This window comes from Sturnira hondurensis, unplaced genomic scaffold, assembly GCF_014824575.4.
Source record: "Sturnira hondurensis isolate 20B ecotype Veracruz unplaced genomic scaffold, ASM1482457v3 Scaffold0018337, whole genome shotgun sequence".
In the NCBI taxonomy this organism is placed as follows: domain Eukaryota; kingdom Metazoa; phylum Chordata; class Mammalia; order Chiroptera; family Phyllostomidae; genus Sturnira; species Sturnira hondurensis.
In genome coordinates, this window is record NW_028090968.1 from 4,482,036 (window position 1) to 4,505,881 (window position 23,846).

Here is a 23,846-nt window from a genome sequence, read left to right on the forward strand (position 1 = left end):
TTAAATAAATGAATCCAACATACAAAACATACTGATGTCATGTTTGTATAGGCCTGACATACACAAATTATACTATTTTCCAAATATCAATTAATGAAGCCTGTGGCATTCCCCTGAGGGGTTGGCCGGCGCTTCCATGTGGATGATCCAAGACACAAATAGAAGGAAATGATTTATTCTGGGTCACTGATGACTCAGTGTCTGGGAATAGAAACACACTCCAAAACCTTTGCCCTAATTAGTCAAGGTAATTACTACGCACCATAATTAAGCATGAATGACCTCAGTGAGATTGTTTGTAACCTCTAGAATTTAAGACTGGTACTACTTTTGCTTTAATGAATGTATTTGTTGTGCCTTGGCATTTCTAAACCCTTTTTGCATTTTCTGAGCCATCAAACATTTGTCAGGGACTGGGGAGGGGGAGACATGAGGGGTGACTATTTAGTTAGAGAGTTTTCTTTTGGGGTGCTGAGAACGTCTCGGAACTAGATAGTGATGATGGTCACACAACATTGTGAATGTACTAATTGTCACTGAATTGTTCATTTTAAAATGGTTGATGTTAATTTTATGTTATGAGAATTTCACCTCCATGAAAAATATATAGTATTTCATACACACTGCTGGGAACCCTGTGTGGGAGTCTCCTTGCAACTTCTCCAGGGAGGGCAGGTCCTCTCAGTCCTGAAAACCATGTGGTGCTTACTTCCTAAATTGCAAAGAGGTGAATTCATATTTGTTTTTTGAGGCCTACTGTGTGCCAGGCCCTATGCTAGACACTTGATAGGAATTGCCCCCTTAACCCTCTCTATCCTCACCCATTTAATTTTTCTTCACAGTGTTTACTGCCAACTGACATTACATTGTATGTACCTATTTGTTCATTTTGTTCTTTCTCACTAAAAATAAGCTTCGTAGGGGCAGAGATTTTTGTCTAATTAGCTTACTACCATATCCCCTGTGCATGGCACACAGGAGATGCTTATACGTACTGATTAGGTGAAGGGATTCAGCAAAATAAGTATTAGCATCTCCAGGATACAGGTGGGGAAATGTGGGCTCAGTGAATTGCCAAAGTCCCATAGTTACTAAGTAGCAGGCACTAAATTTGAACTCTGGAGCTGGGGGCACAGCCCAAACTGCAGAGAGCTTCCCTTCACCCACTTCCTCTGTCCTTCTGGAATGTGTGAGAAGTCTGAAAATCAAAGACAAGAAGGCAATCATGACTCATCACCTTCGACTAAGCAGTCAAAGCTGAGGGAAATCACGACCCAAAGCTGAGCCATCATGTTCGCTTTCCTCTGTGCTGACTTGCTCATCCCCCAGTTCTCAGCCTCCCTGAACTCTTCGTTAGGGTGAGGCAGGGGTGAGGCCAGGGCTCCACGTTGTCCAGGCTCCTTTCTCATCCCAACTCTGTCCTCTTGGCTGGGATGGTCTGACCCAGATGAAACCCCAAATGTGGTGAGGCCCGCAGTCCCCAGAGAGCCATGCCGATCTCGATGCAGGAATCGAGGCTGTTGCGAGGTCTGAATGCTGGCAGTAGTAGTAAGACCTTGAGAAGCGCTCCTGCTACGAGGTTTTCTTGGCTGAACAGCACCAGCAGTAACCTCGTGTACATCTGCCTTATTTCAAACACTAACTAAAGATGATTTTAAAGAAAATAACAGAAGTCTTAACACCAGAAAAAGAAGGCATCATCACTTGTACATAGGTCTTTGGGCACAGATAGCTTGCATTTCTAGGGATTTCTGGGAATGACAACTTAAACTTTGAGAAATATTGGTTTGACTGTCTTCCCAAAAGGGTGCCCCAGTTTATACCCCACCATCAGTGTAGGAGTGTCCGTCCTCACACTCTTGCCAACACTGAGCTGACCTAAAAAAAAAAAGGCCTCTCAAAGGGAGAGGCACCTAGTGTTTATTTGAGATCAATAAGAATAGTTATTCTAGAATCACTAATTCAGGCAGAAGTCCAAATAGTGTTCCAGTTGAGAGACAAAGGCACTGGGTGTTTATGAGGAGGGAAGGGGAGCAATTACATCAGTAGAAGGGAGGCATTTCTATTGGTGCAAATAACATAACACAGTGATGTTAATAATGTCTTTAATTTTCAGTCCAGTAGTCATAATAACTACTTTCTTGTTATCTTTGTAAAAAGGATTTTGGGGAGTAAGTTAGTTTGCTTAGGCCCAGTTCAAAGGTTATTTTGCCATGTTTTAACATTCCACAGATTTGAGACTTAAGTTGTGCAGGGCAGTTCCTTTGGGATGGCAGCCCCAGCTCCATTTTAAACTGGTTCTGTTTATAGTATTGTTTAGAGCTGGATGCATATTGCCACTGGCTGGGGGAGGTGGGGAAGTTCTATCTCATTTGATGTTTTATTTCGAATTTCCCAGGTTACCAGTGTGCTCAAGCATCTTTTCAAGTGTTTGTAATGACCATTTCTGTATTCTGTGAATGACCTGTTAGATTCTATTAGGGCTGTGTATATTGAAGTGTTATTTTCGGTGTATCCCAATTCCACCCCGTGGCAGCTGCTTGTGTTCCAAATCCTCCACCCTTTCCAGTAATAGCTGTCCCTGTGTCCCCCTTCTGACCCATCTCCTGTGTAGTCAAAGTCACAGCCTTTGACTTAAAGGGAGCCAACAAGGGCACTCCATTGCCCAGGCCGTGGCAGTCAGTCAGGGCAGAGCCATAGCCCAAGAATGACCAGCCAAAGAAAGCAAGCCTCCATTCCTCGATTCTTTTAATGCTATTGGACAGAGAAACTCTGTATTCCTCTCCATTGAGTTCAGTGACATGAGGAACCTGAAGTTGCCAGGGATCCCCAAGAAGGGCTGGAATATGAGGACACCACCAAGAAGGCAAAGCTGAGGAATGCAGTGTTATCTGAGCCCCTGATCCAGCCTCATCCCAAGTCAAACTACATACACTAGAACTTTTGTTTGTGAAAGTGAATACATTTCTTTGTTTTAATAATAATTATTATTTTTAAACAGCTTAAGTTCAGATTGTTGGCATTTTTGTGTTGTTTTTTTTAAAAATATTTTATTTATTTACTTTCAGAGAGAGGGGAAGGGAAGGAGAGAGGGAGAGAAACGTTGTGGTGTGGTTGCCTCTCATGTGTCCCCCCACCGGGAACTGGCCTGCAACCCAGGCATGTGCCCTGACTGGGAATCGAACCACGATCCTTTGCTTCACAGGCCCACGCTCAATCCACTAAGCTACACCAGCCAGGGCTGTTTTATTTATTTATTTATTTATTTATTTAAATTTCCCAGTTTGTGATGAGTCCTAACCAATTTGCATGCCTAGAATGAACAAAATAGATTCACATTTAGGCCAACCTGGCTCTCCAGGCTTAAGGCGCGTGAATGTGCTTCTTAGGCCTACACAGAAGTTAAGTGCAATTTTTTTTAATGCTAAACCAGATGGGCCCTGGCTGGTGTGGCTCAGTGGACTGAGTACCAGCCTGCGAACAGAAAGGTCAACAGTTTGATTCCCAGTCAGGGCATATGCCTGGGTTGTGGGCCAGGTTCCCCAGGTGGAGGCATGCAAGAGGCAACCAATCAATGTATCTCTCAAACACTGATATTTCTTTCCCTCTCTTTCTCCCTCTTTTCCCCTCAAAGAAATAAATAAATAGAATCTTTTTAGAAAAGAAATGCTAAACAAAATGGAAGGCATGAGCCCCATTGTATTGGAGGGAGGCAAGTTAGGCATATGAAAGGCAATGATTGGCCTAGAAGATCCTTAGAGATTTTTTTTCATATTTTTCTTTTCTAAGAGGAACCTTTGCGATCTGAGCAAACAGCATGGGTGACAGGAATGAAAAGATGTTCTTATTACTTTTTGTTTGACTCTGGTTTTCTCGCAGGGGTCAGGGGGAGTGATAAATGGACAGGTGGCTTTACATTGTAAAAAGAACCACAGCTGTCACCAAGAGGCTTTTGCACAGTCTGTGAACAATTGTCTTTGGATTGTGATTTTTCTTTTCCAAATAAAAAGGACTGGTCAGAAGCCCCCAGGCTGGGAGGGAGTAGGCTGCTAACTGCTGCTAACACTGGGGTTTCCCCAGAGAGCAAGAGAGGGCAGGGTGGGAGTGAGTGGACAAAGCTTGGGATTTCAAATTCCTAACCCCGACTCCCCCACTTCCTAGCTGCTCCAGTTGCTATGACTGCCACACAAAATGCTCCCAAACTTAGTGCCATAAAACAACAATTTATTATGCTTGCAGATGCCGTGGGTCATGAATTCAGACAAAGCGCACCAGCCACGATGCTGCTTTTCCTTATCTGGGACCGCAGCTAGGAGACTGGAAAGCCAGGGGCTGGATCATCTGAAGGCTCCCTCACTCATGGCTGGACCTCAGTTTCTCTCCACAGGGGCCTCTCCACATAGTTGGTTTGGGCTTCCTCATAGCTTCATGGCTGGGTTCCAAGACCAAGCATCCTGAAGGAGACAGGCAGTTGGAGGCTGCAGCACCAGTCATAGCCTAGTTTTGGAAGTTACTGAGAGTCACCTTTTCCATATACTATTTATTTAGGCAGTTATAAGATCCTGCCTAAGTTCAGATGGAGAAGAAATAGATTTTGCTTCTTGATGGTGAGTGACAAGTTCTGGAAAGGCACATGGAGCTAAAAATATTGCTGTGACTATTTTTGGACATTACAAGCTGCCATGCTGACTGGATGAGGTACCAGGCAAGCTGCTTTGCCTCTCTGGGCCTCTGTTTCCTCATCAGTAAAACGGGATAATCACAGTGCCTACAATCTAGAGAGAAGCAAATGAAATAGTACACGTAAAGTACTTAGCACAGTGCCTGCAACAAGGCCAAGTATTCAGTGAAAATTAGAAGTTATTGTTAGTCATAGTTATTACCGAACAATGAGGCATCTTGATATGGCTGAAACAGGGTTTTGTGAGTTGAATTGTGTACCCTACCCAGGAAAAATATATTCAGGTCTCAACCCTTGGTACCACCGAATGTGACTTTATTTTGGAAATTGGGTCTTTACAGATGTAATTACGATGTAAATTAAGAATGGTCATACTGGATTAAGGTGGGCCCTAAATCCAATCACCGATATCATAAAAAGAGACACAGACACACACGGCGAGAATGTCCTGTGACAAGTGAAGCAGAAATTAGAATGATGCATCTATAAGCCAAGAACTCCAAGAATTGCTGGCAACCCCCAGAAGCCAGGAAGAGGCAAGGAAGAGCCTTCCCAAGAGCCCTTAGAGTGAGCATGACCCTGTGGACACCTTGATTTCAGACTTTGGTCCTTCAGGACCATGAGAGAATGCATTGCTATTGTTTTTGAGCCATTTAGTTTGTGGTACTTTGTTATATACAGCAGCCTGCAGAAGCTCATAAGCAAGGTTTGCTTGGAAGTCAGGAGGATGAGTTCTAATCCCAGAGCTGCCTCTGATTAGAAGAGTAATGTTGGCTTTTTCCCTCCCCTGGCAGAGTCTGTTTCCTCATCTGTAAAATGGGAAGTGGGGGCTGGACTTGCTGGTTTCTAAAGCCCCTTCCCTCTCAGGGATGCTTAGGTACACACATGTCACGAAACTTCAAATTCTAGTGTCTCCTGAATGTTCAGGGGTGGATACTTCATTATGAAGCTGTTCTTTTCATCTTTGGGCCCTGAGGGTGGGTCCCAACCCCTATTCCACAGTTTTTCCCCACTAACTTCATTTTTCTGGTTTAAAAATATTAGCTTCAAATCATTATGACAAAAATAAGAGTTATAGTTAAAACAAACCAAAAAAATATCAGAGTATAAATTTTAAAGTACAGTCCTGCTGTTGTCAAAAGGCCAATCTCACTCTAATGTGATGAACACCATTAATACTTTGGTATAGCTTCTTCTCTGTATACCTCTAAACACATTCGATAATTTGTGTGTGCACAGTAGGCCTTCTACAAAAACGAATGTGTGCACAGTGTGCACGCCTTTACTACCTGCCTTGTTTCAGTAAACATATCTGGGAGAGCAGCTGACGGCTGACGCCAGGGCCACTGTGTTACAGAACTCCAGAGGGCACCTCTGAGAAGAACACAATGTGAAGGGTCAAGAGAGGAAGCATCACAAGCAACACCCAGGCCATGAGGATTCAGCACTGTGGACAGGGACAAGGCTCTCTCCTGCCCTGCCCCACAGCGCCCATTCCGGGTCCTAAGTTATGTTTGTGCATGGTAGTTACAAAGACGACTGACATACAGAGCTCCATACAGGGAGCTCATAAGCATGGGAGAGAGAGCTATGTGATTGAGCAACAACAACAGTGAATGCCATGTGTGGATTACATTGTTATTCAAGAAAAAACAACAGCAATAAGATCATCGCTAACATCTACTGTGTGTAGTGTGCCAAGCACTTTGTATGCATCATCTCAGTTAATCCTCACAACTACACTGTGATGGAGATATCTCATAATCCTATTTCACAGAAGATCAAACTGGAGGTCAGTGAGGTGAATCAACAGGGATGAATGGTCATGTCCTTACAAGTACACCTGTTGCCATCAAGGGAGAACTCTACATGTGGTATTTAGGAAACAAATGCCTGTGACCAGGTATTACATTCAGCCCATTGGCCTTGGAAGCTAAAATACCCTTACAACAGATTTGCCTTGCTGTTCAGCTACTTCTTTATTCATGTCACAATAAGGAACTGATATGAAACTCACTCCCCTTCTACTTACTGCAGCACAGGGACAATAAACACATGTCTCCTGGCATGGCATGGCTGTGTCCTTGAGGATCATGGTCGCATCTTATATGGGCTTTGTGTCTGTGGAAGCATCTAGAACGACACTGAGCACATGTCCTTGCTCATTTACACCCAGAGATGACTTCTGCTGTCTTCCTCTCGCCCCCTGCTGTCTGCTTTGCATATTACAGCCAGTGCCATTTTTAAGAAATGCACACCTGACCCTGCTCAGACACCCCTTTGGTGTCTGCCCATCATTCTCGGGGTAGTCAAAACCCTCCCTCATTTCCTGGCTTTCAAGCCTCCTTTACCACTGCAGCTCCCTGTTTTGCTCTAACAATATGCACTTGACAGTGTGGTGATGCCAATCCCCTGTGGACACTCCTACCCCACCACGGGTCAGCCTCATCAATCCCCTCTATCCCCTGAGAGGCGATCTCCACAGGAAAGAGGTTTGCTTTCTGCAGCTCCTGGCCGGCCTCCCAGCTAATCCCATAGAGGACCCTTTGTTATAATCACCACCTCCATTAATTTTGGTAGCACATTACTATGTGGATGCCTTCCCAGGGCTGCAAATCATCCTTGAGCAGCTTTGAAACACAGAATTGCTTCCTCTGAAGACCTGAGAGGCCTCATGCCTCTGGACACCCCAAACTTGCATCCCTCTTTCCCTTTTCTTCTCCCTTTTGCAAAAGTGTCTCCCAACCTGTTCCTACATATAAACTAAATCCTTGGAGACCTCAGCCTCCAAGCCAAGGCCTGCAGAGTGGGTGCAAAGAGCTGAGCCCACGTTGCAAGGTGGACAGAACCACAGCAGCCACTGTCAGCTCTCCCCAACCTAAGCACAAAAACAAGAAGTGGGCTAGAATCACAACCATATGCACCTTGGCCATTTGGGCTGCTGTAACAAAAATACCAGCCCTAGCCAGGCTCTGTTGGTTGGAGCGTCACCCCTTAACCAAATTGTTGCGGGTTTGATTCCTTGTCAGGATACATACCTTGGTTGCGGTTTGATCCTCCATCTGGGTGCTTACGATCCCCAGTCAGGCACTAATGTGAGGCAACCAACTGATGCTTCTCTCCCACATGGTTATTTTTCTCTCTCCCACCCTCTCTCTCTAAAAGCAATGAAAAAATATCCTAGATGAGGGTTAAAAAAATACCACACATTGGGTGGCTTCAGCAACAAACATTGATTTGTCACAGTTCTAGAGCCTGGGCAGTCCAAGATCAAGGTGCTGGGAGATCTGTTGTCTAATAAGAACCTGCTTCCCGATTTGTAGGTGGCCATGTTCTAGCTGTGACCTCACGTGGTGAGAGGGGAGCTCCACCCTATCCTCATGACCTGAGCACCTCCCAAACGCCTAACGCCATCACACTGGGGAGCAGAATTTCAGCATATAACTTGTGGGGGGGGGACACACAAACATTCAGTTCCTAACAGGCACCTTGGAGAGATCTGTGTCTCTTTGTGGAAGGCAAAGGCCTGGCTTCCAGAAGAGGTGTGTTAATAAACTTTGTTGTCAAAGAGCTATCTATAGTTGGATGCTCCACCTCGTTAGTCACTAGGGAACTGCAAATAAAAACCACAGTGAGGCACCCACTAGGATGTATATTTTTAAAAAGGAAAAAAAGTGAGTGTTGGTGAGGATGTGGAGAAGCCAGAGTGCTCATGAGATGCTGGGGGGAATGTGAAATGGCACATTTGCAGTAGAATCGGTTTGGGGGTTTACCTCAAAACATTAAACAGAATTACCATATGCCCCAGGAATTCCACTCCTAGGTGCATATCCAAAATAATTGGAAACAAATACCTGTACATGTGTGTTTATAGTATCATTATTCGCAACAGCTAAACGATGGAAACAGACCAAATGTCCACCAGCGCATGAATGAATAAACAAGGCATGCTATATCCTCGAAATGAAACATCCTGCCACAAAAAGAAATGAAATTCTGATACAGTCTGCAATGCGGATGTCCCTGAAAACCTTAATGTCCTCAAAAACCTTGTGCTAATCGAAATAAGCCTGACACATTGAGCCACAAATTGTATGATTCTATTTATGTAAAATATTCAGAACAGCTAAAGCCACACACACAAAATGCATGTTTGTGGTTGCCAGAGACTAGAGGTCAGGGAGGGTGGGGAGAAACGGCTTAATGGGCAGGCTTCTTTTTGAGGTGATGGAAATGCTATGGAGCTCCACAGAAACGGTGGCTGTACAACACTGAGAATGCACTGAATACCACTGAACTGCTCACTCTAAAATGGTTAACTTTTCAGTGTTTGGGGACTTCCGGCCAAGATGGAGGCGTAGGCGGAAACACTGTGCCCCCTCCCACTACTAAATTTAAAGACAGCGAAGTGGAACAGTGAAAATTGAACTGTAGGGAAGTCCAACAACAATGAACCACTCAGCCAGACCAGTAAGAAGGGCGGAGTCAGCGGCAGAGCGGGGGTCGGGCTGGAAAGATCGTTCCCTCCAACCACCCAGAAGCGGAGGCCGAGGCAGTTGGTGGGTCCCAGGGGTGGGGTGGCCCCCGGCAGACCCAGTAAGGGTGCAGGGTGGCTGACGGCGGTCACACATTCGCACACAGATAAACCAAGCGAAGGAGCAAACAGTGAGACAGACTGCTCAGGCTAGGGCCCCAGCAGCGGGAATTAGAGCCTGAAAGCACCAACTGGAAAGACTTTCTCGGGGTCGAGGGGCCAGAAGAGGCTCCCAGGCTCACAGAGAGTTTGTTGGAGAGACCCACAGGGTCCTGGAGAGTACACAGGCCCACACACCCGCGGACCGGCACCAGAGGGGCCCAATTTGCTTGTGAGAAGCTGCAGAGGGGACAGAAATCTGAGAGAGAGCGGAGTGGAGCAAAGCGCCATTTTTTCCCCCTCACTGACCCCACCCCCACATATAGCGTCACAACCCAGCAACTGGGTCGCCCCACCCTGGTGAACACCTAAGGCTCCGCCCCTCAAACATAACAGGTGTGAACAGACCAAGCATTATGACTCAAGAACAGCTCAAAGCCCCAGAGCCTATAAGTCTACGTGACCAAGAAGTAGCCAAACTTTCAGATGCACAGTTCAAAACACTGGTCATCAGGATGCTAACGGAACTGGTTGATTTTAGTCACAAATTAGAGGAACATATGGAGGCTAAACTGATTGAAATGAAGGGAAATGCACAGGAAACCAATAGTGATGGAAAGGAAACTGGGACTCAAATCAAGGGAGTGGACCAGAAGGAAGGAAAAAACGACCAAACAGAAAATAAGGAAGAAACAAGAATTTAAAAAAATGAGAAGAGGCTTAGGAACCTCTAGGACATCTTTAAACACTCCAACATCTGAATTATAGGGGTACCTGAAGGGGAAGAGGAACAGCCACGAGTGGAAACCTTATTTGAACAAATAATAAAGGAGTACTGCCCCAATCTGGCAAAGGAAATAGACTTTCAGGATATCCAGGAAGCTCAGAGAGTTCCAAAGAAGTTGGATCCAAGAAGGAACACACCAAGGCACATCATAATTACATTAGCCAAGATTACAATGAAGGAGAGAATTCGAGAAGGAGCAAGAGATAAGAGGATAGTCACCTACGAAGGAGTGCCCATCAGACTGTCAGTGGATTTCTCAAAAGAGACCTTCCAGGCAAGAAGGGGCTGGAAAGAAGTATTCCAAGTCATGAAATCCAAAGACCTCTATCCAAGAGGATAGAGGACCTCCATCCAAGATTGCTCTATCCAGCAAAACTTTCATTTAGAATGGAAGGACAGATAAAGTGCTTCTCAGATAAGGTCAAGTTCAAGGAGTTCATCATCACCAAGCCCTTATTATATGAAATGCTACAGGGACTTATCTAAGAAAAAGAAGACAACAAATGTGAACAGTGAAAGGACAGCAAACTCACAGTTATTAACAACTACACCTAAAACAAAAGCAAACTAAGAGGACAGCTAGATCAGGAGTGGAAACATAGAAATGGAAATCACATGGAGGGTTAGCAACAGAGGAGTGGGAGGAGGAGAAGGGGGGAGAAGGTGCAGAGAATAAGTAGCATAGAAGGTAGGTAGAAAATAGACGGGGGGAGGGCGAGAATAGTAGGGGAAATATANGGAGAAGGTAGGTAGAAAATAGATGGGGGGAGGGCGAGAATAGTGGGGGAAATATAGAATCTAAAGAAGTTGAGACACGTGGTTATAAACTAAGGTGGGGAGAATGGTAAGGGGAGGGAGTGTGCGGGTGGAGGGGAATGAAGGGGGGGAATAGAACAACTGTAATGATATAATCAATAAAAAAAAAGAATCAACCAATGAATGCCTAAGTAAGTGGAACAATAAATCAATACTTCCCTCTCTCTTTCTCTCTAATAAATTAAAAAATAAAAAAAAATTAGACTTCCGCCAAGATGGAGGCATAGGTGGAAACACTGTGCCTTCTCCCACAACCAAGTTTGACTACAACAAAAGTTTTGGAGAACTAGAACACACCCAAAGACCAGAACACGGAATTATACGGAAGTCCAACAGCTACGAACCGTTCAACGGGGACGGTAAGAGAGGCGGAACCAGCAACGGAGCTGGGTCGGGCAGGACAGATCCCCCGACCTAGGCGCTAGGCGCGTGGGCAGCCCAAAGACAGTCGGGGTGCGGGGCAGACTGACCAAGGTCGTGCATTCGCGCACAGTGAGACGGACCACGCAGGCCCCAGGGGACGAACCCAGTGGTGGAGGGCCGACAGCGGTGGCACACTCGAGTGCAGTGGAACGAAACGCGTGGGCCCAGTGACAGTGGTGGCTTCGGTGCCGGTGGGGGGTCGCGGCAGCAGGTGGGGGAGGGAAGCCATTGTCCCTCTTTGACCCCGCCCCCACATACAACGTCACAACTCAGCGACTGAGTTGCCCTGCTCTAGTGAAAACCTAGGGCTCCGATCCTGCTACTTAACAGGCACGACCAGCCCAAAAGATGGCGCAAGAGGAACTCTTGCCAAGTCCCAGGGCCAATAACCCTAAGCGACGGGGAAATTGCCAGCCTCTCAGAAGCCCAATTTAAGACACTATTTATCAGGATGCTCACCGAATTGGTAGACTACAGTCACAAATTAGAGGAACATATGAAGGCTAAACTAATTGAAATGAAGGGAGATGTCCAGGAAACCAATAGCGATGGAAAGGAAACTGGGACTCAAATCAATGGAATGGACCAGAAGGAAGAACAAAATATCCAACCAGAAAGGAATGAAGAAATGAGAATTCCAAAAAATGAGGAGAGGCTTAGGAACCTCCAGGACATCTTTAAACTTTCCAACATCTGAATTATAGGGGTACCAGAAGGGGGAAAGAAACAGCCACGAGTGGAACTCTTATTTGAACAAATAATAAAGGAGAACTTCCCCAGTCTGGCAAAGGAAATAGACTTCCAGGAAATCCAGGAAGCTCAGAGAGTGCCAAAGAAGTTGGACCCAAGAAGGAACACACCAAGGCACATCATAATTACATTAGCCAAGACTAAAATGAAGGAGAGAATCCTAGAAGCAGCAAGGGATAAGGGGACAGTCACCTACAAAGGAGTACCCATCAGACTGTCAGCGGATTTCTCAAAAGAGACCTTACAGGCAAGAAGGGGCTGGAAAGAAGTATTCCAAGTCATGAAATCCAAAGACCTACAGCCAAGATTGCTTTATCCAGCAAAACTTTCATTTAGAATGGAAGGACAGATAAAGTGCTTCTCAGATAAGGTCAAGTTCAAGGAGTTCATCATCACCAAGCCCTTATTATATGAAATGCTAAAGGGACTTATATAAGAAAGAGATGATGAAAAATATTAACAGTGAAAGGACAGCAAACTCACAGTTATTAACAACCACACCTAAAATAAAAGCAAACCAAGAGGACAGCTAGATCAGGAGTGGAACCATAGAAATGAAGAACACATGGAGGGTTAACAACAGGGGGGTGGGAGGAGGAGAAGTGGGGAAAAGGCACAGAAAATAGCATAGATGGTAGGTAGAAAATAGATAGGGGGGAGGGCAAGAATAGTGGGGGAAATATAGAATCTAAAGAAGTTGAGACACGTGGTTATAAACTAAGGTGGGGAGAATGGTGGGGGAGGGAGTGTGTGGGTGGAGGGGAATGAAGGGGGGAGAATAGAACAACTGTAATGGTATAATCAATAAAATATATTTTAAAAAATAAATAAAAAAATTAAATGAAATAGCCCTGGCCAGGTTGCTCAGTTGGTTGGAGCATTGTCCCATACACCAAAATTTGTGGGTTGGATTCCCAGTCAGGGCACATTCTTAAGTTATGGGTTCAGTCCCTGGTCAGAGCATAGGCAGGAGGCAACCAACCAGTTTTTCTCTCATACCAATGTCTGTCTGTCTGTCTGTCTGTCTCTCTCTGCAAATCAGTAAACATAACCTTGGGTGAGGATTAATCATAACAATAATAAATATAAAAAAAGTAAAAGAAAAAAAACAAGGGGGCTTTGGGTCTGACGAGTTGTTTACATGACTCAGGCTCTGGCCCAGCCTGGCTGTCTTGCTGGCCGTGAGGGACACAAACTGTCTTTTTAGCACCTGGGTTTTCTGGGGTGTCTGCTGACAGCATACTTTGACTGTATGTGCCAAACCCTAGATGATCTGGGAAAAGTTGTCAGAATTAGGTCAGGAAGGACCTTGAATGCCATCCTAAGGGCTTTGAACTTAATCCCAAAGGCAGCAGGAAGCCATTGAATGGTTGCTGTTTACTCTTTGTTTATCTCAAAGCTCCCCTGCCCAAAGTAGCTTTTCAACTGTCCCCATTTTCAGTAAAGCTGTCATTTTGAAACAATTTTAGACTTAAAGAAGGTTAAAAAATACACCAGAGAGACAAAGAGAAAAGAAACAATAAAAAGTAAATAAAATAAAATAAAATATATTCCCAAGAGTTCCCATATACCTTTTATCCAGCTTCCCCAAGTTATAACATCTTACATAAATGAATGTAGTACATTATCAAAGCCAGGAGATTAACGTTGGTGTAATGCTATTCACCAAACTCCAAACCTCACTCACTTTCACCTGTTTTCACCTGTGAAATTTTTATCACAGGTGTATAGATTCACATAACTACCTCCACAGTCAGGGCACATAATTATGTGCCCATAGTTCCATCACTATGATGCACCTTTGCTTTTAACAGTTGTGAACTTTACTGGTGGAAAGTTAATTGTGCATTATTTGGGAGGTATTCACAATGGATCGTTCTATAGATTATACAGACAAGGAAAGGGAAACATGACAGGACACTCCCTTTTCATTTCCCTTCAACTGCAATGTTGGTCAGATGTATTTTTAAAGGGTTGGGAGTGTAGTTTTTACATTTTGGGGGTATCTAAAGTTTCATTCACTGCTCACTAATTAATAACTTTGTTCCATCAAAGTTTCTTGTCTCTATCAAAAGACTGCAGACTAGAAGCCAAATTATGGAAGGTGGCATGACATATGCTCTTGCTGTATCTTTTACAAAACGAATCTTAAGAATACTTCGTGAAATAATTTCGATGATGATTCAGTACCTAGAGCAGTGAATCTCAATCTTTATTGCACATTAGAAACACAACGTTGAAAATATTCTTTTTAAAAAAATCCCTATGTCTAGTCCCAATGAAATCAAATCTTTTGGGATAGGACCGACCCAAGAAGCATCCGTGTTTTTTTAAACTTTTAATTTTGTGATTATTTTAGATTTATAGAGCACTTGTAAAAAACAGTCCAGAGCTCCTGTTTACCCCTCACCTACTTCCTTTAAGGTTAACACCTTGTATGATCATAGGACAATGACCAAACCCAGAAAGTAACATTGGTGCAATACTATTATCTAAACTACAAGATTCGTTTGGATTCCACCAGTTTTTCTATCAGTGTCTTTTTTCTATTCCAGGATACAACCCAAGGTCCCACATTGCATTTAGTCATCTTGTGTCCTTTGTCTCTTCTTGGAAATGACAGTTTCTCAGTCTCTCCTTGTCACTTTGCCTGACACTGTGGAGAGTACTGGTCAGGTATCTGGTAGTATTTCTCAATCTCATGATTAGATGGAGGTTATGAATTTGGGGCATGAACATCACAGAAGTAACACTCTGTCCTTCCCAACGTATTGTATCAGGGGTGCATGCTGTCAATATATCTTTTATTGATGATGTAAGCCCCAATCACCTAATTAGGTTGGTGTTTGCTAAGTTTATCCACTGTGTGGAGTTGCCATTTTTCCCTATTATCTACTCTGGGTGTGATCTGGCAGTGTTGTTTTTTTTTTTTAATTTCCCCTTCAATGTGCAAATCTTAAGACCCTTGAATAAAACTGTAATTTAATTCTAAAAAACAAAAACAAACAATCAAAGACTGTCCTGTTCTCTTCCATCTTTTGCCCACCAAGTTTTGCATCCACCAGTGGATCTTTCCTATAGGGATTATTTCTCTTTCTCTTTTTATAGATGTAGATGTGAACAAAAAGCATCAGCATCTTTGTGTATCAAAGGTCACCTTTCATGCTGTGACCTTTGACCAACCTCACTCTCCTTAGTAAGCATACCAAAGTTTTCTCATTAGTGATTTTCTGTGTTCCTTAAAATGTAACTATAAATACTTTTGTTAATAGTGACCAGGATAACAACCGAGATGAATATCAAATTGGTGACAGCATTGGCCACTAGGGGGTATGGTCCCCAGTGCTACTGCCTTTTTTTCCCTTTGTCTTGTCAATCACTAGTATCTGAGTTATACTATTTTTTAAAGATGCAATAATAATAGTCATTAGCAGAGAATAATTTGCACAAAACTGCCAGTCCAATCTTCCTTTAAGTAAATTACTCTGTAATAAATTCTGTTACATTCTATTAAGTTGCCTGCTTCATCTTTTGGCCTGAAGATACCTTCTTATCACAGTGGCTGTCATATCCACGGTTGGACACCCTCATTCCTTCTCCATTTATTAATTGGAATTCTTCAGTATGAAAGAGTATTATTTAGTTGTATGTATGAGATCTTGGATATTTACCCTAGCCTATGGATTACAATTTAAGACTGTCATTATTTCCCAAATTGTTCTAGTGTTGGCCATTGGGCGCCCTTTCAGATTGGCACCCAGGCCCTTCCAACAAGTCCCTGTCCTTTTCGGAGCACTTTCTTACTTTTTGACTCCACACAGTGCTCCAGGCTCATCTTGTGTTTTCTCTGCCCGAGCCCTGGAATCCCACTGAAGGTTGAAAGTAGAGGAGTGGCATGATTGGATACGTGTTGTAGAAAAACCACTCTGGCTGCAGTGAGGTTGGTGGGAGAGACAGGGAAAATGTGGCAATCTGCCAGGAGTTTGTAGCACTCTGTTTAATTAAATATAATAACTGCCCCAATGGGAGCAGTGACCCAGGCAATGGAGAAGACATGTGTATGAAAGATGGCAAGTGCATACTGATCAGATTTGACAAAGGAGGAAGGAATGTGGAAGAAGGGTAGGTCAAAGGTGGGTTAACTGTCAAGCTTGGGTGACTAAAAGGCAGGTGCTGTAATTTGAATCCAAGGACCACTTATGGAGCATCCGCTGTGTGTCAGATTGTAGATGCCAGGTGTTGGGGACAGGGCTCTCTTCTCCAAGGAGATCTCAGTGTAGTTGCTACGACATAAGGCAGCACAGGGACCAATGGGAGAACAGATGAGGGGGGTAGCAGTCAGCCTCCAAAGTGGTCATAGCTTCTGGCACATTCTTCTGGGAATTTGCTCTGCCTCTACAAGCTTTAACAAACAAATGGTCTTCTAAAATATTGTAGGAATTAGATCGTTCTATGCATATGGTTCTGCAACATGACATTCTTTTAAAAAACATTTTTAATTCTCACCCAAGGATATGTTTTGTTGATTTGAGAAAAAGAAACACCGATGTGAGAGAGATGTACATCAATTGGTCTCCTCCTGTATGCACCCTGACTGGGGATTGAACCCAAAACCTAGGTATGTACCTGACCAATGATCAACCCACATCCTTTTGTTTATTTGTTTTTAAGTTATATTTTATCGATTATTCTATTACAGTTGTCCCAGTTTCCCCCCTTTGTCCTCCTCCACCCAGCCCCCCAAAACCACTCAGACAGGCCTTACTTCTGCCAGAACTGTATGTTCTTTGGCTGCTCTATTCTTATGCTGTACTTCACATCCCCATGACTATTCTATAACTACCAATTTGTACTTCTTTATCTCTTTACCTTTTCCACCCAACCCTCCCAACCCCCTCTCATCTAACAACCATCAAAATGTTCTCTGTATCTATGATTCTGTTTCCACTCTGCTTGTTTGTCTGTTAGATTCCATTGTTGATAGATATGTATTTGTTGCCATTTTATTGTTCCCATTTTTCTTTTCTTTTTCTTCTTCTTAAAGAAGACCCTCTAAACATTTCATATAATTCTAGGTTGATGGCCACGTACTCCTTCAGTTTTTTCTTGCCTGGGAAGCTCTTTATCTGTCCTTTGGTTTTAAATGACAGCTTTGCTGGGTAGAGTAATCTTGATTGTAGGTCCTTGCTTTTTATCACTTTGAACATTTCTTGACATTCCCTTCCAGCCTGTGAAGTGTCTTTTACGAAATCAGCTGCTTTTAATATTCTGTCTCTGACTTTAACCTTTAGAATTTTAATTATGTTTTGTCTTGGTATGGGCCTCTTTGAGTTTGTCTTGTTTGGAACTTTCTGCATCTCCTGGACTTGTATGTCTATTTCCTTCATTAAGTAGGGAAGTTTTCTTTCATTATTTTTTCAAATAGATTTTTAATTTCTTGCTTTTTCTCTTCTCCTTCAGCCATCCCCATGATGCAAAATTGTCCCAGAGGCTCCTTACACTATCTTCGTTTTTTTGGGTTTTTTTGTGGGGTTTTTTTGGATTCTGTTTTCTTCTTGCTGTTCTAATGATTGTTTTTTGCTTCCTTATATTCCAAATTGTTAATTTGATTCTCAGTTTCATGCATTCTATTGTTGATTCCCTGTAAATTGTTCTTCATTTTACTTAGTGTATCATTCATTTCTAACTTTTTTATGGTTTCTTTTTTATGGTTTCTATGTCCTTTTTTATGCCGTTGAAGTTCTCTCTAAGTTCATCTGCTCTTTGCCTAAGTTCATTGAGCATCCTTAAAACCATTGTTTTGAACTCTGCATCTAGTAGCTTGCTTGTCTCCATTTTTTTTAGTTCTTCTTCTAAAGTTTTGTTCAGTTACTTTATTTGAGCCATGTTTCTCTGTCTCCTCAATTTAGCAGCCTCCCTGTGTTTGTTTCTATGTATTTAGTTAGAGCTGCTTTGTCTCCCAAGCTTGGTAGAGTGGGCTCATGTAGTGTCCTATAGGGTCCAGTGGTACAGCCCAAGCTGGGTCCTTGAGGTGCACTCACCATGTGGGCTGTGTATACCCTCTGATTGTAGTTGAATCTTGATTGCTCCTGGCAGATCAGAGGTTAGCCACTGCCTGTGTTCTGTCCAGGGTCAAACAGCATAAGCTACGAAGTGATCTGCAAATGGCTGCTACTTGTGCTGGGCTTGGTGGTGCCCATGTGAGGCCAAGCTGTGAACCAAGGCTTGCTACTGCTAGTGCCGGGCCTGGGGGAACTTAGCAAGAAGTATGGGGCTCACTGAAGCCAGATGGCACTTGTTTGAAAGAATTTAGGAAAACATGAAGCATAGGCCAAGACAAGCCATTTGTATGAAAAAGCCACTGGAAACAGCTTGGATTTGCCTGCAAGCTGGGTTGGGCAGGGCCTCAGGGAATCACTAAGGTGAGGCAAACAGTATGAGCCAGGTTAGTGTAGTCTCCGATATGGAGCCCACCTGCCAGCTTCGTAACTCTGTCTATGGCGGGGGGGAAGGGGGGAGTGGGCAGGCAGGGGTGCTCAGAAAAGGAATGGTGGCTTCTGCCAGGACTTCTGTCTGGGAGAAAGCTGCCCCCCAGCCCTTGCCCTGATGCCAAGAAATTTACTTCCTCCCTGTATGTCTCTGACGTCTTTTAATCTGTTGCCCTTGTGCTGGAGCTCAGAAGGAGTGAGATGGAGTAAGTATGTGTGTGGCCCTTTAAGAGGAAGCTCCAGGGATTCCAGCAGTTTCTGTCTTCTAAAGCCTCAATCTTTACTGGTTTTTACAGCCAGAATTTATGGAAACTTATCTTCCTAGCACTAAAATCCTGGGCTTGGGGGCCTGTTAACCCATAGCCTTTTGATGTATGGGACAACACTCCAACCAACTGAGCCACCCAGCCAGGGCTGCAACACAATATTCTAACCTAATATATGTTAGAGATGGTTCTATTTGGAGAAAATCTCTTCTTCTTTCTTCATAAAGGCAGCATGGGAATTCAACCATAGTATGAATGTCTTTTGATTTATTTAGCAAATCTCCTACTCATGGATTTGTACTTTATGTCCAATTTTTTTTTGACATGACATTGTCTCAGGCACATTCAAGCAACTGTTGAACCAGGGCATGAGAAATGAATGAACTGAACCATAGGAGTCTTGTTTTGATGTCTGACATATATTGCCAGTTGGCCCTGCAAAATGACTGTCCCTGATACACTCTCTTTTTCCAATACAAAATGCAAATTCCCCTTTCCCTGTAACCATCCCACCATAGCACGTGGTTATCAAACGTTTTCGTCCTTACCAATCAAATAGATGGAACATGCTATCTTGTCATAACTTACCTTTTTAAATTATATATTGTGTTACTTTCATAACAAAAATGCATGTTCCTATAAACAAATATTATTTAAATAAGTAACATAGAAGCTGGATATAGAGGACAGCATCTTTTCTCCAGACCTAAGATGGAGATAGATTCATCCAAGATCAGAGCCTCCAGTGGAAGTACAACCTGCCAAGAGCAGGATTCTCAACCCTGGAGGCACATTAGGTTCACTTGGGTCTCAGAAGACCTTGTCCCTGCTCCACAGGATTTTGGGAGAGAGACACTTGAGAGATCCCCAAGGCTCCCCTTCACCACCAGAAGACACCTGTCTAGTGTCTTCATTCCTGGAAGCTTAGGAGACTAATGAAACTTTCCAAGAAGCCAGAAAGTCATCTCAGGTCCTAGGGTCCAGAAACGGTTTTGTCATCAGCCAACATTCCTGCTCCCCACACCTGGTGAAGATATCCTAATACCTGAGAACTCCTGCCTCCACAGGAGGTAATGTACTGGCTTCTGAGCTATGGATGGAATAGAGGCCATAAGGAGAGGGAAATTATTCCCAGTTGGACAAAGACACACAGAATTGTTACTGGAATCAACCCCAATTCTAGTAAAGATGTTTTTACCTAATTGTATCACAAAGACACTATAACACAGAATTACAAGAGTGTCATAATAGCCAGCCTCCACGATGGCTTCCAATGATTCTCACCTCCTAATATCCATGCCTTTGTATAGCCCCTTTCACAAAGGAAAGAGCTGACTTGTGTGACTAGCAGAATATTAAGGAAATTGCAGTATGTGACTTCATATAGACATTACAGCTTCTGTATTGCTATCTTTTGAGTCACTTGCTCTGACAGGAAGCCAGTTGCATACATGACAGACACTCAAGCAGCCCTCTGTAGAGGTCCACGTGGTGAGGAACTGCCACTCCTGCCAAGAGCCACCACTAACTTGCCAAGCACATGTGAGCCACCTCAAAAAAGGATCCACCAGCCCAAGTCAAGCCTTTAGATGACTGCAACCACAGCCAACATCTGGACTACAACTTCATAAGAAACCCTGATCCAGAACCACCCAGCTAAGGCACTTTTAGATCCTGAGCTACAGAAGCTGTGAGGTGATAAATGACTAGTGTTTTGAGTCACTAAATTTGGGGTTATTTGTTACACAGCTAATACATGTGCCTACCTCATAGTTTTGTGAAGATTAAATTTAACATTGCATATAAGTGCTTAGCATAGTGCTTTACTTAAGTGTAAGTAAACATAATATACACACATTTACAGAAACCACAGACTAGTAGAGAACCCTGGGACAGTGGCAGAGTGACAAAGGTTAGCAAAATGTCCTGAGGGGATCCCTTGCTGGTGTGGCTCAGTTGGTTGGAGCATCATCCCATACACCAAAAGACTGGAGGTTCAATTCCAGTCAGGGCACATACCTAAATTATGGATTCAGTTCCCAGTTGGGACATATATAAGAGACAATCAATCAATATTTGTCCCTCTCGTTGATGTTCTCTCTCTCTCTCTCTCTCTCTCTCCCCCTCTCTCTCTAAAATCAATAAACATATTTTTAAAATGTCTTGAGAAGAGAAAAGTACAGTGGCTCTTGTCCAGAGTTGACAGTTAAAAGAAATAATAAGAATCCTCCCTGTTTATGCCTGAGCTGTGATCTTTTATTGTAAGAATGAAATATAGGTGTGCTGCCTCCTGGGGAGAACTAGCCCTTCTCCATGGAAGACTAAGCACCATTTTTAACTCAGTACCACTAAACAGTGATGGTTTCCTTGGGGAAGAACTGGCTATTCTCCCAGAGGGAACAGTTAGTCAATCAAGTCACAAAAGGGCCTTGGTGCATAGCCACTTTTGTCTAAAACATATTTAAGCAGAGCCCCCAAAGTGAGACTTTGGAATCCCCCCAAGGGAAGGATGCTTCGCTAGGAAATGTTCCCAGATGAACCTCGAATACATCTGCCTCAGGATTCCCCAGTGTCTGTGTTTGGGTGTTGGTGTTTTTCCCATCTGGTGATGTATGCTCTTCTTGCTTTCTCTTTGCTCTCGCTTACTAAATTGCTTAAGTATTCACCTTTGACTTGGGGTTTTTATTGTCTGTGAATCCAAACCTCCAAATTAAGTGGCCATGATCTCATGTGTGCCCCTTAATGGCCAAGAGTCTAGAGAGATAAATTAGGAAATTAAAGGAAAGAGGATAGCAAACTGGTGGCCTGAAATCAGAATTCAGCTCAGAAATGTGCTTTTCTTTGGCCAATAACATGTTTTACAAAAAAGTCAGTCACCATGTAAAACTCAAGAAATTGTTTTGACATCAAATTCCACATTTCCAGTTTCTCTTGAAAATTCCTAAGATGTGGCAACACTGTGCCCATGTTCCAGCAACAAGTAGCTGGAACTCAGTAGTAGCTCACCACAGTCCCCATTCTAGTTCACCACTGTCCCTATTCCTTTTACTGCCCCTTCTTAACCCTACCTCCAGCCTGTCCCACTAAGGCTGAAATCCAAAGCCAATTATTACTTGAGCATTTGAGTTACTCTTTCTCTTTCAGCCAAGCCATGTTTTTCAGTACCCACTTCTCTATCAAAAATGGGAAAGAAAGTTAGATAGATGGCAAGGCTTTTTGGCATTTGAAAAATAACCTCAGGTGCTGTATTACGTAAAGAAAGATTACTCAAGGCTCCTTGGCATTTACCTTGTAGTTATGTGAACTTACCTTTTTGAACTTTAGATTCTTGCAAACACTTGTCAGAAGCTGACAAGATGAGGAGGGAGGGAACTGGGTGTGGGGGAGAATGGAGAACAGCACAGCAGTTCCTAGGACCCAATTTGCATCGTCACTACCATCTCGAATGCTGGGGAATGAAAGAGCTCTGGGAGGCTCTGAGGAACAGCAGATGGACAAATTGCTATTTTCTTCAAATTCCCAAACAGAGCCAGCATTCTTGGCATGCACAGAATCGTATGAGGCCAGAAAAGGAATTTCTCAGCCCTGTGCGTTAAAAAGTAACTACTTGATTCACTGCCTTCCCTCCTCTCCAATAAGAAACAGTATGCTAATAATTATTGATTGGAAAGGTATTTTTAAGATAGAAGAAAAGAGGAAATAAGAAGGATGATGCAAATCACTTATCCGATCGCCTAGTTAATGTATTATGTGCTTTTGGGGAGCTTTTGTTTTCAAAAGTCAAAAGTACATTATGTGGAATAACATCCAAAACACACCCTGACGTGAAGAAGATGCAGAACAGCTTGACTGGTTCCCTAATCTTTATTTTTTGGGGGGAAAGGAAGCTGTGTAACCCTAGTGTCCAAATGGCTCCTGGGACAAATGGCTGATTTCAGTTCTGGAGCAGGAAATGTACAAAGTGAGAGAGTAGCTGTCAAAAACTTCTAGGGTTATATCAATGTTCTCAGGTACCAAGTTCAACAGTCTCCCACAGGCCAAAGAGGGTATCATTTGAATATTGATAAGGATAACTGAAATGCGTTGAAACATACCAAATATATCAATAAACAAGAGAAATATCGATTAGTTGCCTCTTGCACATCCCCAACCAGGGGATGACCCACAACTCAGGCATGTGCCCTGACCTGGAGTCAAAATGGAGACCTCTTCTTCTGTGGGAGGATGCCCAACCCACTGAGCCACACTGGTCAGGGCCATAACAAATATATTTAAATGCATGAAAATATATTCATACTTTTTTAAAATAAATTTTATTTATTTATCTTTAGAGGGGAAGGGAAGGAGAGAAGGAGAAAAACATCAATGCATGGCTGCCTCTCATGAGTCCCCGCTGGGAACTGACCCACAACCCAGTTCCCATGTGTCCTGACTGGGAATCGAACCACGACTGTGTGGTTCGCAGGCCCGCGCTCAATCCACTGAGCCACACCAGCCAGGGCTATATTCATACTTTTTAAAACATATTTTATTGATTATACCATTACAATTGTCCCATTCCCCCCCTTCACTCCCCTCCATCCTGCACACCCCCTCCCACCCACCTCCCCCCCTTTAGATCATGTCCATGTGTCATAAGTTCTTTAGCTTCTACATTTCCCACACTATTCTTACCCTTTCCCTATTTTCTCCCCACCATCTATGCCACTTATTCTCTGTACCTTCTCCCCCCACCCGCTCCTCTTCCCACTCCCCTGTTGCTAACCCTCCATGCGATCTTCATTTCTGTGGCTCTGCTCCTGTTTTAGGTGTTTGCTTAGTTTGCCTTTGTTTTAGGTGTGGTTGTTAATAACTGTGAGTTTGCTGTCCTTTCACTGTTCATATTTTTTATCTTCTTTTTCTTAGATAAGTCCCTTTAACATGCCATATAATAAGGGCTTGGTGATGATGAAATTCTTTAACTTGACCTTATCCGAGAAGCACTTTATCTGCCCTTCCATTC

General features: G+C 43.4%; 1 long non-coding RNA gene across 1 annotated transcript; it reads right to left on the reverse strand.

Moving 5' to 3' along the window:
- Positions 1-4,305: 4,305 nt before the first annotated feature.
- LOC119002930 (uncharacterized) lies at positions 4,306-22,315 on the reverse strand. Its single transcript, XR_005069839.1, has 3 exons — positions 22,154-22,315; positions 7,720-7,839; positions 4,306-4,454 (listed from the first exon to the last, which is right to left on the reverse strand). It is a non-coding gene; the product is annotated as an uncharacterized LOC119002930 (long non-coding RNA).
- Positions 22,316-23,846: the final 1,531 nt, after the last annotated feature.